The sequence below is a fragment of the Notamacropus eugenii genome, chromosome 3 (assembly GCF_028372415.1).
Source record: "Notamacropus eugenii isolate mMacEug1 chromosome 3, mMacEug1.pri_v2, whole genome shotgun sequence".
NCBI lineage: Eukaryota > Metazoa > Chordata > Mammalia > Diprotodontia > Macropodidae > Notamacropus > Notamacropus eugenii.
Window position 1 is genome coordinate 417,362,547 of NC_092874.1, and position 13,531 is coordinate 417,376,077.

At 34.1% G+C, this 13,531-nt stretch overlaps 1 long non-coding RNA gene across 3 annotated transcripts in view; it reads left to right on the forward strand.

Annotated features, from left to right (window-relative positions):
• Positions 1 to 13,531, forward strand: part of LOC140531732 (uncharacterized) — an 83,194-nt gene that overhangs the window by 40,781 nt on the left and 28,882 nt on the right. Inside the window, exon 3 of one of the 3 annotated variants that reach the window (XR_011976415.1) lies at positions 11,322 to 11,646. The exons of 1 other annotated variant lie outside the window; for it this stretch is intronic. This is a non-coding gene — a long non-coding RNA (uncharacterized lncRNA). Of the gene's footprint in view, positions 1 to 6,649; positions 6,803 to 11,321; positions 11,647 to 13,531 lie in introns of those variants that run through there. One more of the 3 variants, XR_011976416.1, reaches the window with a different exon arrangement.

Consider the following 13,531-nt stretch of genomic DNA (forward strand, 5'->3'; position numbering starts at 1 on the left):
CAGCATGACAATGATTCTGGAGTTAGAGGCCAATCATTAAATTCTTTACTGAAATATTTTAAATTAAATACATCTTCAAAATTTCTATTTGCATATTATTGTCAGAGGTATCTATCTTACTTTTGTGTACAACTTATGATTTTCTCAATTTACTTTCCTATTTAGACAACAACAATAGAAAATACCTGGCACAGTCTCACTAGCTTCCTCATAGCATTTTCTAAAAGGATATAGAGCATTGTTCTTGACTTTGCTTTGTTATTTTTGGATCTTTATTTACATATTGATTAACTCTCCTGCTGTTGACTTGGACTTTCCTTATCTAGAAGAGCACCAAAGAAGTTTATTTCATAATAAGTTATTAACCACAGCTCAGGTAAACAAATCCATTTCCCATCTTTAGTTACTCCAAAAGCAAAATGAGTGTTGCCCTTTAGCAGTGCTGTTGTTATACTAAATCAAAATTCAGTTGTCTGTTCAAACAAAGAAAACCAGAAATTTGCTAGGTTGGATAAAAGTTGGGAAGGCCACTCAGGAAGAAGGTCATGGAAAGAATAAGGAAGATGAGGAGGGCCATGCTGTAGGGTTCTCTGTTATCTGAACATATATACAGTACTGATATCTGCTTTTTTCTCTGTGGCAAATAGTTAATTAAAATGAATGCTCTAACTCTAAGTACCTCAAACAGAAATAATTGCATCTTCAAAACCAATTTATCTTCAAAAGTTTCCTATTTCTACTGATAGAACAACCACCATAGCAATTATCTTATTGAAATCTGTAAAATTATACTTGCCATTTACCTCAAATATATAATAAATCTTTATTACATCAGTCAGTCAGGGGAAAAAAATAACATTTATTAAGCACATACTATGTTTCTCTCAGTGTGTTAAGTATGAAAAAAAAAAGCAAAAGATAATTTCTACCCTGAAGGAGCTCACAATCCAATGAGGCATCCAACAAGCAAACAAATACACAAATACAGGATAAACATGATTTAATTAAAAAAGGAAACGCATAAGAGGATTTGAGGAAAACTTCCTGTAGAAAGTGGGGTTATAGTTAGTACTTGAAAGAAACCAGAGAAGCCAGGAGGTAGAGCCGAGTAAGGAGATTTGCACACAGAGGAAAAGATTACAGTCAAGTGATGCACTGTCATGTTCTTGGAACACCAAGAAAGCCAGCATTACTAGACCAAAGAGTAAGTGGTGATAAGAAAGGTGATAGAAGCTTGTAGGGAATGGGGGGTTGGATTATGAAGGGTTTTCAATGCTAGCTAGAGGATTTTGCATTCGATTCTAAAGGTGATAAGGAACTATTTTGCTTCTACTTCTACAATAATTCTTTCACTAATGTGACTGGCATTCCAGTTCAATATCTTATAATTTCTTACTTATACTATTGTAATGGTTACCTAAACAATCACCCTCCCTAAGAGATCTGCCTTATCTATTTCATTCTCTGTGTAGTTATCAGTGATATTCCTCAAGAACAGCTCTGACCACACCAGCAAAATCCCTGTGGTTTTCTATTACATCTAGGATCAAATAGAACTCCTCTGTGTGGCATTTAAAAGAAAAGTTATAATCTGGCTCCAACCTATCTTCCGAGAATAATTATACATTATTCCTCTTCATTAACTCTTAGGTCCAACCAACTGGATATTCTTTTCATGTTCATCACATGCAGTACTCTGTCTTCCATTTCCATGTTTAAAAAAAAAAAACTCTTGGAAAAATTGGAAAACTAATGCAGAAAGTAGATATTGAACAACTTCTTACACTATGTGCCAAGACAAGATCAAAATGAGTACACAATTTAGACATAAAAGGTGATGCCATAAGTAAATTAGGAGAAAATAGAATAGTTTATTTGTCTGATCTCTGGTTAAGGGAAAAACTTAGGACCACTTAAGATATAGAAACATTACAAAATGTAAAGTAAATATTTTATTCCATTCAAAGTAAAAAGTTTTTACACAAACGAAACTGATGCAAAAAAATTAGAAGAAAAACAGAAAACTGGAGGAAACTTGTACAGCAAGTATCTCTGATGAAGGTTTCATTTCTCAAATACAAAGTGATCAGAGTCAACATTATAAGAACACAATTTATTCCCTAATTGATAAATGGTCAAAGTATATGAAAAGGCAGTTTTCAGACAAAAAAAATCAAGTCTATCTAGAGTCATACAAAAATGTTCCATATCACTACTACTTAGAGAAATTCAAATTAAAACAACTCTGAGTTACCACCTTGTAACTATCACCTTGATTAATAATATGAAGAAGGAAAATGATGCACTGTTGGTGGAATTGTTAGCTGATCCCATCATTTTAGAGAGCAATTTTGAACTATTCCCAAAGGGCTATAAAACTTCATACAGTTTGAACTAGCAATGCTACATCTAGATCGGTATTCCAAAAGTGATAAAAAACCAAAAGTAAAAGGGCCTATATGTACAAAAAATATTTATGGCAGCTCTTTTTTTTATAGAATCGTTGGGAATCAAGAGGATTCTCATCAACTGGAGAATGGTTGAACAAGTTGTAGTATATGATTGTGGTGAAATATTATTGTGCTATTAGAAATGATAAGCTGGCAGATTTAAGAAAAATCTTGAAAGACTTACATGAACTGATGCAAAGTAAATTGAACAGAAATAGGACAGCACTGTACATAGTAACAACAATATTCTATGATGATCAGCTGTGAATAGCCGCTATTCTCAGCAATAACATGATTCTGGATAATCCCAAAGGACTGATGATGAAATATACCAACTTCTTTCAGAAAGAACTATATTGTCTGAATGCAAACTGAAAAATACTATTTTTCCCTTTCTTCTTTCTTTCACTTTTCATTCATCTTATTATTCAAAATATGCAAATCTTTTACATGATTGTACATGTATAACCTATGTTCGATTACTCACCATCTCAGGGAGTAGAAATGAAAAGGAGGGAGGGGACAATAAAATGTGGAATTCAAAACTTAAAAAGTGTTAAAAATTGTTATAACATGTAATTGGAAAAAGAAAATATTATTTATTTCAGTGTCTTTTTTTAATGGCTGCCCCAATATCTGAAACGAACTCCTTGTATACTTTTGCCTCCTTAGAATAATTAATTTCCTTCAAAGTTCAACTTATATATGCATCCCAAATACTGGCATAAGAACTTTCTTGATCTCCTTTCCTACATTGCTAATGTCTCCACTTAGAAATAATATTCTGTATTTATTTAGTAGAAGTTTATAAATAATTGTTTTGTTTAATATCCATGTTTTCTTGCCTTCTAAAATGTAAGTTCCTTCAGGTAACCAGATGTTTCTTTTATGCCTTTGTGTCCACAATATCTCATATAGTTGACATTTATTAAGTAGGTAATTAATATATACTTTTTTTATAAACTGATTGATTGGAAATCAGAATTAGAGGAAAGGGATCTTTTTTCTTTTTTTTTTTATAGTTTTCTTTATTTTTATATTTTGACATTCATTTCCACAAAATTTTCAGTTCCAGTTTTTTCCCCATCTCTTCCCTCCCCCCGCCCCATAACACCTTGCATTCTGATTACCCCTTGCTCAATGTGCCCTCCCTTCTATCACACTCCACCCTTCCCTTATCACCATCTTCTCCCTTCTCTTGAAAGGCAAGACAGATTTCTATACCCCATTACCTGTATTTCTTATTTCCCAGTTTTATGCAATAATAATTTTCAACGTTCATTTTTAATACTTTGAATTCTAACTTCTCTCCCTTCCTCCCTCACCACCCATCTCAACTGAGAAGGCAAGCAATTCAATACAGGCTATATATGTGTTGTTTTGCACAAGACTTCCATGATAGTCATGTTGTGTGAGACTAACTATATTTCCCTCCATCCTATCCTATCCCCCTTTATTCTGTTCTCTCATTTGACCTTGTCCCTTCTCCAAAGTGTTTACTTCTAATTACTCCCTTCTTCCAATTGCCCTCCCTTCTATCATCCCCCTCACCTTACTTGTCGTCTTCTCCCCTCATTTCCTATAGTGTAATATAGATTTTCATACAAATTGAGTGAGCATGTTATTCCCTCCTTAAGCCAAATGTGAGGAGAGTAAGCTTCTCTTTTCCCCTCTCAACTCCTCCCTTTTCTCCTCCATTGAAAAAGATTTTTCTTATCTCTTTTATGAATGATAGGTTGACCCATTCCATTTCTCCCTTTCTCCTCCCAATACAGTCCTCTCTCACCCCTTAATTTTATTTTTACAGATATCATTCCTTCCGATTCAACTCAAACTGTGCTGACTATATGCATGTGGGGGGTGGGGGGTGGGGGAGTGTGTATAATCCCTCTACCTGCCCAAATACTGAGAAAAGTCTCAAGAATTATAAATATTTTCTTTCCATGTAGGAATATAAACAGTTCAGCTTTAGAAAGTCTTTCATGATTTCTCTCTTCTGTTAAGCTTTTCATGCTTTTCTTGATTCTTGTGTTTGAAAGTCAAATTTTCTTTTCAGTTCTGGTCTTTTCATCAAGAATGCTTGAAAGTCCTCTATATCATTGAATGACTAATTTTCCCCCTGAAGTATTATATTCAGTTTTGCTGGGTAGGTGATTCTTGGTTTTAGTCCTAGTTCCTTTGACTTCTGGAATATCCTATTCCATGCCCTTCAATCCCTTAATGTGGAAGCTGCTAGATCTTGTGTTATCCTGATTGTATTTCCACAATATTCGAATTGTTTCTTTCTAGCTGCTTGCAATATTTTCTCCTTGACCTGGGAACTCTGAAATTTGGCCACAATATTCCTAGAATTTTCTCTCTTCAGATCTCTTTCAGGAGGTGATCAGGGAGTTCTTTCAATATTTATTTTGCCCTCTGGTTCTAGAATATCAGGGCAGTTTTCCTTGATAATTTCAGGAAAGATGATGTCTAGGCTCTTGTTTTGATCATGGCTTTCAGGTAGTCCCATAGTTTTTAAATTTTCTCTCCCGGATCTATTTTCCAGGTCAGTTGTTTTTCCAATGAGATGTTTCACATTATCTTCTATTTTTTCATTCCTTTGGTTTTGTTTTGTAACTTCTTGGTTTATCATATAGTTGTTAGCTTCCCTGAACTCCACTCTCATTTTTAAAGATCTATTTTCTTCAGTGAGCTTTTGAACCTCCTTCTCCATTTGGCTTATTCTGCTTTTTCAAATCTTCTTCTTCTCATTGACTTTTTGGACCTCTTTTTCCAATTGAGTTTGCCTATTTTTAAAGGTGTTATTTTCCTCAGAATTTTTTGGTTCTCCTTTAGCACACTTCTAACTCACTTTTCAAGCTCTTTCATGGTCTGAGCCCATTGTATATTCATTTTGGAGGTACTGGATGTAGAAGCTTTGACTTCCTGTGACAGCATACTTGGTTCTTCCTCATCTAGAAGGATGAAATAAAATACCTTTTCATCAAGAAAGTAACCTTCAGTGGTCTTATTTTTTTCCCCTTTTTGGGCATTTTCCCAGCCAGTTACTTGACTTCTGAATCCTTTGTCAAAAGGAGGGGCCTAGTGCTCCTCCTCACCCCAGGAGCATGCTCAGGGCTGAGGTCCAGATCAGCTGCTCAGTTCTCCCAAGGGCTTTATGCTCAGTGCTCCAAAGATGGAACAGTGTATGTGCACTGCAGCCTGCCTGCCATGGCCACCAGAAGCCTCTGCTTTCCAGCCTCCACCCTTTCCTCACGCCAGGGTCAGGGGTGAATCTTGCTCCCTTCATGCTGTGATTGAAAAAGCCCTCTGATTGTCCTTTGGCACCTATGTATTGACGGATCTGTGAATTACTGCTGCTTCTGGGGATTTCATTCCTGAAGCCTGCTCCTGTCCTGCTCCTCCCAGAGTCACATTGCCAAGGCTGTGCTGGGCTCAGCTCTGTGTCCTTTGTGACATTGGCTTTCCAGGTCACCCTGGGCTGCAAATTTCCTCCACTCTGTCTTTCTGTGACTTCTCAGGCTCTAGAATTTGGTGAGAGTCTTTCTTTACAGGTATTTTATGGCTGTGGGAGAAGAGCTAGAGCATGTACGTCTGTGTACTATGCCATCTTAACTCTGCCCCTGAAAGAAACATTTTTCATGACATTATCTATGTTGCCCCCTAAGCACTCAGTTTCACTCTCATTTTGAACCAAAATGCTTATTGGAAATGATTTTAGATATGTTGTAAAATTTGTTGTCATAATTTATATATCTATAAATTAAACATTAATGCTAGTCATGATCTACTTCCTGGGGATACAATGAAGATTTCCTAATGAATCATTTTAACAAATGTAAACAAGTGAAAATTTGTCACTTATTAATATAAATTTACTACATTTTGAGTCAAAGATGTATAGGGAACCCTTTATTTCAATGACCTCCTTAGGCCATATATCTCAGTAAATCAAGGTAGATAGCATTTATTAAACACTTATTATGCACTATGCAATGTATTTAACACTGGGGATACAAGTAAAACAAAAAAAAAAAAAAAGAAAGACCCTGCCTTTATGGTGTTTGCATTCTAATGAAGGGAGTGAGAGAAGCTGGGGGAAGATGCTCACATTTTTGTATGGTATCAAAACATGGAAAGTCATAAGTTAAGCTTGGAGTGGAATAAAGTTCCACTGCCCTTTGTCCCTCCCCAAATAGAGAATCCAGGAGGAATTCGCCAGTGAGAGAAGGGTATTTTCGTGGCAGATGGAGTCCCTAGGCACTGAGGGAAATTCCAAAGTTGGATAACTGCTGAGATATCATGTAAAATTCTACAGTCAGAAGCAGAGTAAAGAGTGAAATCTTTGGATAAAAAGGTATTTTATTCACTATATTTGCATATTTCTTAATTGATTTACACCCACAATTCACTAAGGCATCTATCTTTTTTAGCTCCTCAAACATTGATTATTTTCATCTTTTGTCTTCTTTGTCAATTTATTGAGTGTGTTGCAAAATACCATAGTTGTTTTGATTTGTATTTCTTTTATTTATATTGATTTAGAGCATTCTTTGACATGGTTTTTAATAGTTGCAATTGTTTCTTGAGAAATGGTTTTCGTTCATTTACCAATTGCATAGAAATTTTTGTTTTCCTTGAGTTTTTTGGGAATTTCTTTAACAGACCTCAGCTTTAGCTCTAGTTACCATAGATTCTTCTTGATCTCCAGTGCATATAGATGGTAAGCTACTGAAAGTTAGAGTTCTGCAACTGTAAAAGACATTGACAGCATCCCAGCATGAGCATGAGTCTTCAAATTCAAGCTTCCTATTCACACTGATATAGATTCCCTGCCAGTACTGGGTGGGTATTGAGACACATGTATGGAACTATTCATGAACAAAAAAGCCTACACAACAATGTCACTTTACTTACTATATTCCAAAATTATTTTTCCTTCTTAGGCTAGAAAATGAAAAAGAATCTATTCTGGAATATGTCTTTGGTCATCATGAGTATCTCCCAATTTTCTTACAACTTTGACCATGTCATAACATAATCAATTAATTATTAATTAATAATTAAAGATGAAAGTGTTTAATGTCTTTCTGAGTCTTAAGGAGTTCCTGCTGCTCTTTGATGCACATATGCTTCTAATACAGCTCCAGCACCATGTACCTCTGACATCACACTCAGGAACAAATTTATGTCAACCAGTGACCAGATGTTAAACATCCTTAAAGGATATAAATTTCAGGGTTTCATCTGGAGACTCCAAAACTCTGATGTCTTTGATAATGTGATGAGAAATGAAATGAAAGTGATGCAAGAAAATTATGAAAAGAAAATTAACAGCTTGGAAAAAAATGCACAAAAAATACTGAAGAAAATAGCACCTTAAAAAAATAGAATTGACCCAATGGTAGAAGAATGGATCGAACGCCATCAACAATATGTTGTTTACCAGAGATACACTTGAAACAGAAAGACAGTCAGAATTAAAATAAAGGATCAGAGCAAAATCTATTATGCTTCACCTGAAGGAAAAAGTCAGGGGTAGTAATCATGATCTCAGACAAAGCAAAACAAAGTCAGACCTAATTAGAAAGGGTTAATCGGGGAAATAACATTTTGCTTAAAAAACACCATAGATAATGAATTGATATCAAAACTTTCACAACAAATTTCTCTGATAAGGTCCTTATTTTTCAATTATATAGGGAAATGAGTTGAATTGATAAAAACTAATCATTCCCCAACTGATAAAGGGTCAAAGAATATTGAGAGGAATTATTCAGAGGAAGAAATCAAAGCTATCTATAGTCATATGAAAAGATGCTCTAAATCTTTATAGAGTAGAGAAAGCAAATTGAAACAACTCTGAGATACCACCTCAAATAATCAGAAATGACAAATGTGATAGGGCATGAGCAAAAATAAGTACAGTAATAAACTTCTGATGGAGTTGCGAATTAGTTCATCCATTCTGATGAATATTTTGGAACTTAATTCAAAAAGCTGTAAAATTGAACATATCCTTAGATTTTATAGTATCATTAGATCTGTACCATAAAGAAATCAAAGAAAAGCAAAAAGATACACACACATATTATACATATATATGTAAATACACATATACATATATTTATATGTGTATATATATACATATATACATTTATACACAAAAATAGGTATATCAGTTTTTTTGTGTGATGGCAAAGAATTTGAAATTGAGAGGATTCTTATCAATTGGGGAATGGCTGAACAAGTTGTAGAATATGATTGTAAGGGAGTACTATTATGCTATAAGAAATGACAAGAAAGATGTTTTCAGAAAAACACAAGAAAGATAAATAAGATAGATAAATATCAATATTTATCTCTATGTTTATGTATGTCTCTATATGTATATGTGAACTAATACAAAGTGAAGTGAGAGGAAATAGGAGATCATTGTACAATAACAGGAATATGATAATGATGATCAACTTAGGAAAGCTTGGCTACTTCAATCAATATTATGATCCAAAACAGTTCTATAGGACTCAAGATGAATAGGTATTATTTACTTCTAGAGAAAGGAGTGATGAACTCTGAATACAAACTGAAGTATAGTTTTCCCACTTTATTTTTTATTTCTGATATGGCTAGTATGGAATCATATTCTACATGATTTCATATGTATAATTGATATATTTGCCCTCTCAGTGAGTGGAAAAGAAGTGGGAAGGAGGGAGAGAATCTACAGCTCAAAATTTAAAAAGAAAACAATGATAAAAATAAATAAATATTAAAAATGAAAAATACAAAAAAATTTTACATCTCAGAAAGCATTTATTATTTTGTAGTGAAAAGAGTGGCAGAACTGGATTAAGAGAACGTGGAGTTCTACATTGTCTCTGCTGCTTACTATCTATAGGATTCTTTGGTAATTTATAGGTCCTCCTCATTCTCATTTCTTTTTGTTTTCATTTGTAAAATGAGGGGATTGGGGTGAGTGGCCTTTGCCTTTACCTTTTCCAGCTCCAAATCTATTGTAATTTTGATGTGATTAGGGAAATATTCTACTACCTCTGTGACCTTGGACATGTGATTTAATATTGCTGGGCCTCTGTTTCCTCATCTGTAAAATGAAGGGTTGAATAAGGTGGCTTCTGACTTCCCTTCCAACTCTATGATTCTGCAATTATCTGAAAAAAATTGCCTCATTATTGTTTGTTTTCCCTTCAGTAAATATAGATTAATGACATCCATGTATATAAAGTAATGATGTTGAGGAAGATGATGATGATGATGAATTCAATTCAAGTCATTTCCCTATATAATTGAAAAATAAGGAACTTATCAGAGAAATTTGTTGTAAAATTTTTGATATTAATTCATTGTCTATGGTGTTTTTTAAACATGTCTTACTTTGACAAATCCGTCGATATCAGCAAACGTACATAAAGGAAAATAGCTGTGCATCCTACTTGGCAACAAGGATTTGTAAAATTTCTACACTTTTCTTTGACTGTTACATGATAAAAGAATGAGAAAAAAAATAGCTGACACTTACATGTGCAATATGGATGTTGAGTACAAGACTTTCAAAATCTCAGTGTCTTAAAACTACAGACCCTCTGGCTATGAAATCTTAATATATGGTTACTACCAGGCTCCCTACCACTTTAGTACTCTGATTTCCCAAATGGCTCAAGCATGCCCTTGCATTGAGTGAAACATCTCCAACTATCTTTCAAAATCTAACCATGTAATTCTTACAACTGAAACTTCCTTGTACTGTTTCCATAAACTATTGATTTTTAAAGTACTGCCTCAAAAGTCATTCCTGCAAAAGATTCATGTCTCTGTTATGCCAATAAAAGAAGGATCTATAATGGCCTCAGGGTTAGAAACTCCTACTGTGTGACCTCACTCCACCAATATCCTTTGTGATGAAACTGTGATGTTAAGAATATGTCTTTGTCAGTTGCCTTAGGCACCCAAGGCAAAATGTTTTGACCAGGGACATACTATTAGAATGTTAAAGAGAAAACTGGAAGTAGAAACTCCTGACTCCAGGACTCAAACTCTATTCACTACATTTCAATTAATTCTATCAATTATAAAATATATATATATATACACACACACACACATAATATATATATATTTATATATAATTATATATATATATTTGTGTGAATATGTTTTTTCTCCAATAGAATGTAAACTTTTGAAATCAGAATTGTTTCATTATTTTCTTTGCATTGCCATTTTTAGCACTGTGCACATAAAAGACAATAAATAGATGCTTGTTCATTGATTAAGGATATGAAGTGTATAATGAAGTAATAATGGAAAACAGTTATTCATTCACAAAGAATCTGAGAATGTACTTTTATTTAAGGGCCACTCCAGGGAAAGTTTTAACCCTTGATTATTTCATGATTTAAGCTGCTGGAAAAGTATAAATATCTTTTTAATCCTCTTCTTTCCTTCTCTTTTGTCTTCTAACACCTTTCCATACATTGACCCTCATATTTCCACTCTCATTATTTTCATATATAAAAAAGTAAAATTGAATCATGTTCATATATACAATCACTTATGATGATGATGATGATGATGATGATGATGACGATGATGACAGTGGGTGGAAATGGGTTAATGAACTAATGCCTTAGGCAGATAAACTAACCACTCTATATTCCCATGTATTGATCCTCTGGATAACCTAGCAAGGAGTGTGCAAAACTTTTAAATAGGATACCTTTTCTAAGTGTCTAGTAACAAATGTGCTCTATTATCAGTTTTTAACATTATAAGTATCTCTCTATTATACGTATATTAATCAGTTCCTCAAAACTAATTGTTTTTTGTTGTCTTTTTTTTTTTTACTTCCAGGAACAAGAATACAATTCTAAATCATGTGGCTTGTGTTCAGGATTTGAGACAACTCACTTGTTACAATCTGATGGCTCTCTCTTCTATGCTTGTCATAGCTAACATAAAACTTTATCACTGCTCATAAAATTATCCAACCACAATATTTATTTAGCTATCTTGCTGTAGTGGTGAATTCTGCAAGGTGACTATGCATTAGGACAGAAGGAAATAATGTATTTTAATCCATTCGCAATATGTGTCCCTCTAATTTCATTCGGTGTATCCATGAGCAACTTTCTACTTAGGTGTGCAGGGAACCAAAGCCATTCATCCCAGTCCTTGAGTCAGGGTGCAACTAGGTCAACTTCTAGATGTCAGCAAATTAAGAAAGTTATTTAGTTATTTTGGTTGTAGACGTTGTTATCTGGTTCTTTTCATTTTTTTGATGGAGATCAGATAGAAATATTTGGAAGAGAAGTTAATATCCTGCTATTTATATTCATCATCACTGAAAACTATTGCATAGATGGATAAAAGAAATGATTTTTGTAACTGAATGGGTATTCAAATATATGGCCATGTTTTGCATGCATATTTAAAATATCATTGGAATAACTCCAATAGAATACAAGACAACAAGGATGACTCAGAAGTCTTCTCAAATGGTTTCATTTTCTAGGTCTATGTATTTTGAAAACTTCTCATTCCATTCACTTAAGAGGTTATTAGTATAAGGCATAGTGAAATTTATTAAAGACATAGTTCTTCTTTTCAGAAATCAATGTTATATATGGGTAGTTGTGAGCTATTAATATGGCCTGTCATGATCACTATATTTTTTAGTAGTTTCTTTTTTGATATCCCATAAGGCAATATATGTCCCACTAGGCTGTGAACTCTTCAAGGACAAAGGTTGTATTTTGTCTCTGTAACCCCAATTCCTGAAATGTCATTTTGCCGCATCTGCGGCTGCTGTTGTTTAAGCTTCAGCTTCAATATTTGACATTCCAGTGAATAGCCTGAATTAATATAAGTATTGATTGGTTTGACCTCCTTGCTGTCCAAGGGACTCTCAAAAGTCTCTAGGACCACAGTTTGAAAGTGTCAGTTCTTCATTACTCAGCTTTCCTTATAGTCCAACCGTCACAGTCATACATTGCCACTAGAAAAAAGCAAAAACAAAAGCATAAGCTTTGACTATATGGACCTCTGTGGGCAAGGTGATATCTCTGCTTTTTAGCATGCTGTCCAGATTTCTCATAGCTTTCCTCCCAAGGATCAATCAACTTTTAATTACATTTTTGCAGCTGCCATCTGCCCTGATCTTTGAGTTTAACCATATAAAATCTGACCCTCTGTTTGTTAGGAAATGATGCAACCAGTTGCAAAGATCTAAAGTTGTTTTATTTTTTTATGTTAAGCCTCAAGACCGTTTTTACACTCTCATCTTTCACCCTTATCTGGAGGTTTCTTAATTCCTCTTCACTTTCTATTTTCAGTAGGGTACAATCTGCATATATGAGATTGTTGATGTTTCTCCTGACAATCTTAATTCTTCATAGAAGTTAAATAAATAAAGCGACAGTATCCAATGTTGTCATACTTCTTTTTTCAATTTTAAACCAATCAATTGTACCATGTTCAGTTACAACTATTGCTTCTTTGCTCATATACAAGTTTCTCAGGAAACAAGTAAGACTGGTACCTCCATCTCTGAGAACTTGACACATTTTGTTGTGATTCACACAGTCAAAGGTTTTAGTTTAGTAGTCAATGAAACTCCCTTGCATTCTCCATTATATAGCAAATACTGCAAATTTTGTCTCTAGTTCCTGTTTCTTCAAAACCCAGCCTACTCTTCTGGTTGCTCTCAGTTCACATATTACTAAAGCTTAGCATGCAGAACTTTAAGTACAAGATTATTAGTGTGAGATATGAACACAATCATTTAGGAACTTGAGCATTTCTTGGCATTGCTTTTCTTTATCATTGGGACATAAGCTTATCATTTTCAATCCAGGGAATACTGTTGCGTTTTTCAAATTTGCTGACATTTTGAGTTTAGCCCTGTAACAGCATCATCTTTTATAGTTTTAAATAGCTCTGCTAGAATTCTATCACCTCCACTAGCCTTATTGTTAGCAATGCTTCCTAAAGCCCATTTGACTTTATTCTTCAAGATGTCTTTCTCCAGATCAATATTCACACCATTGTGGTTATTGATGATA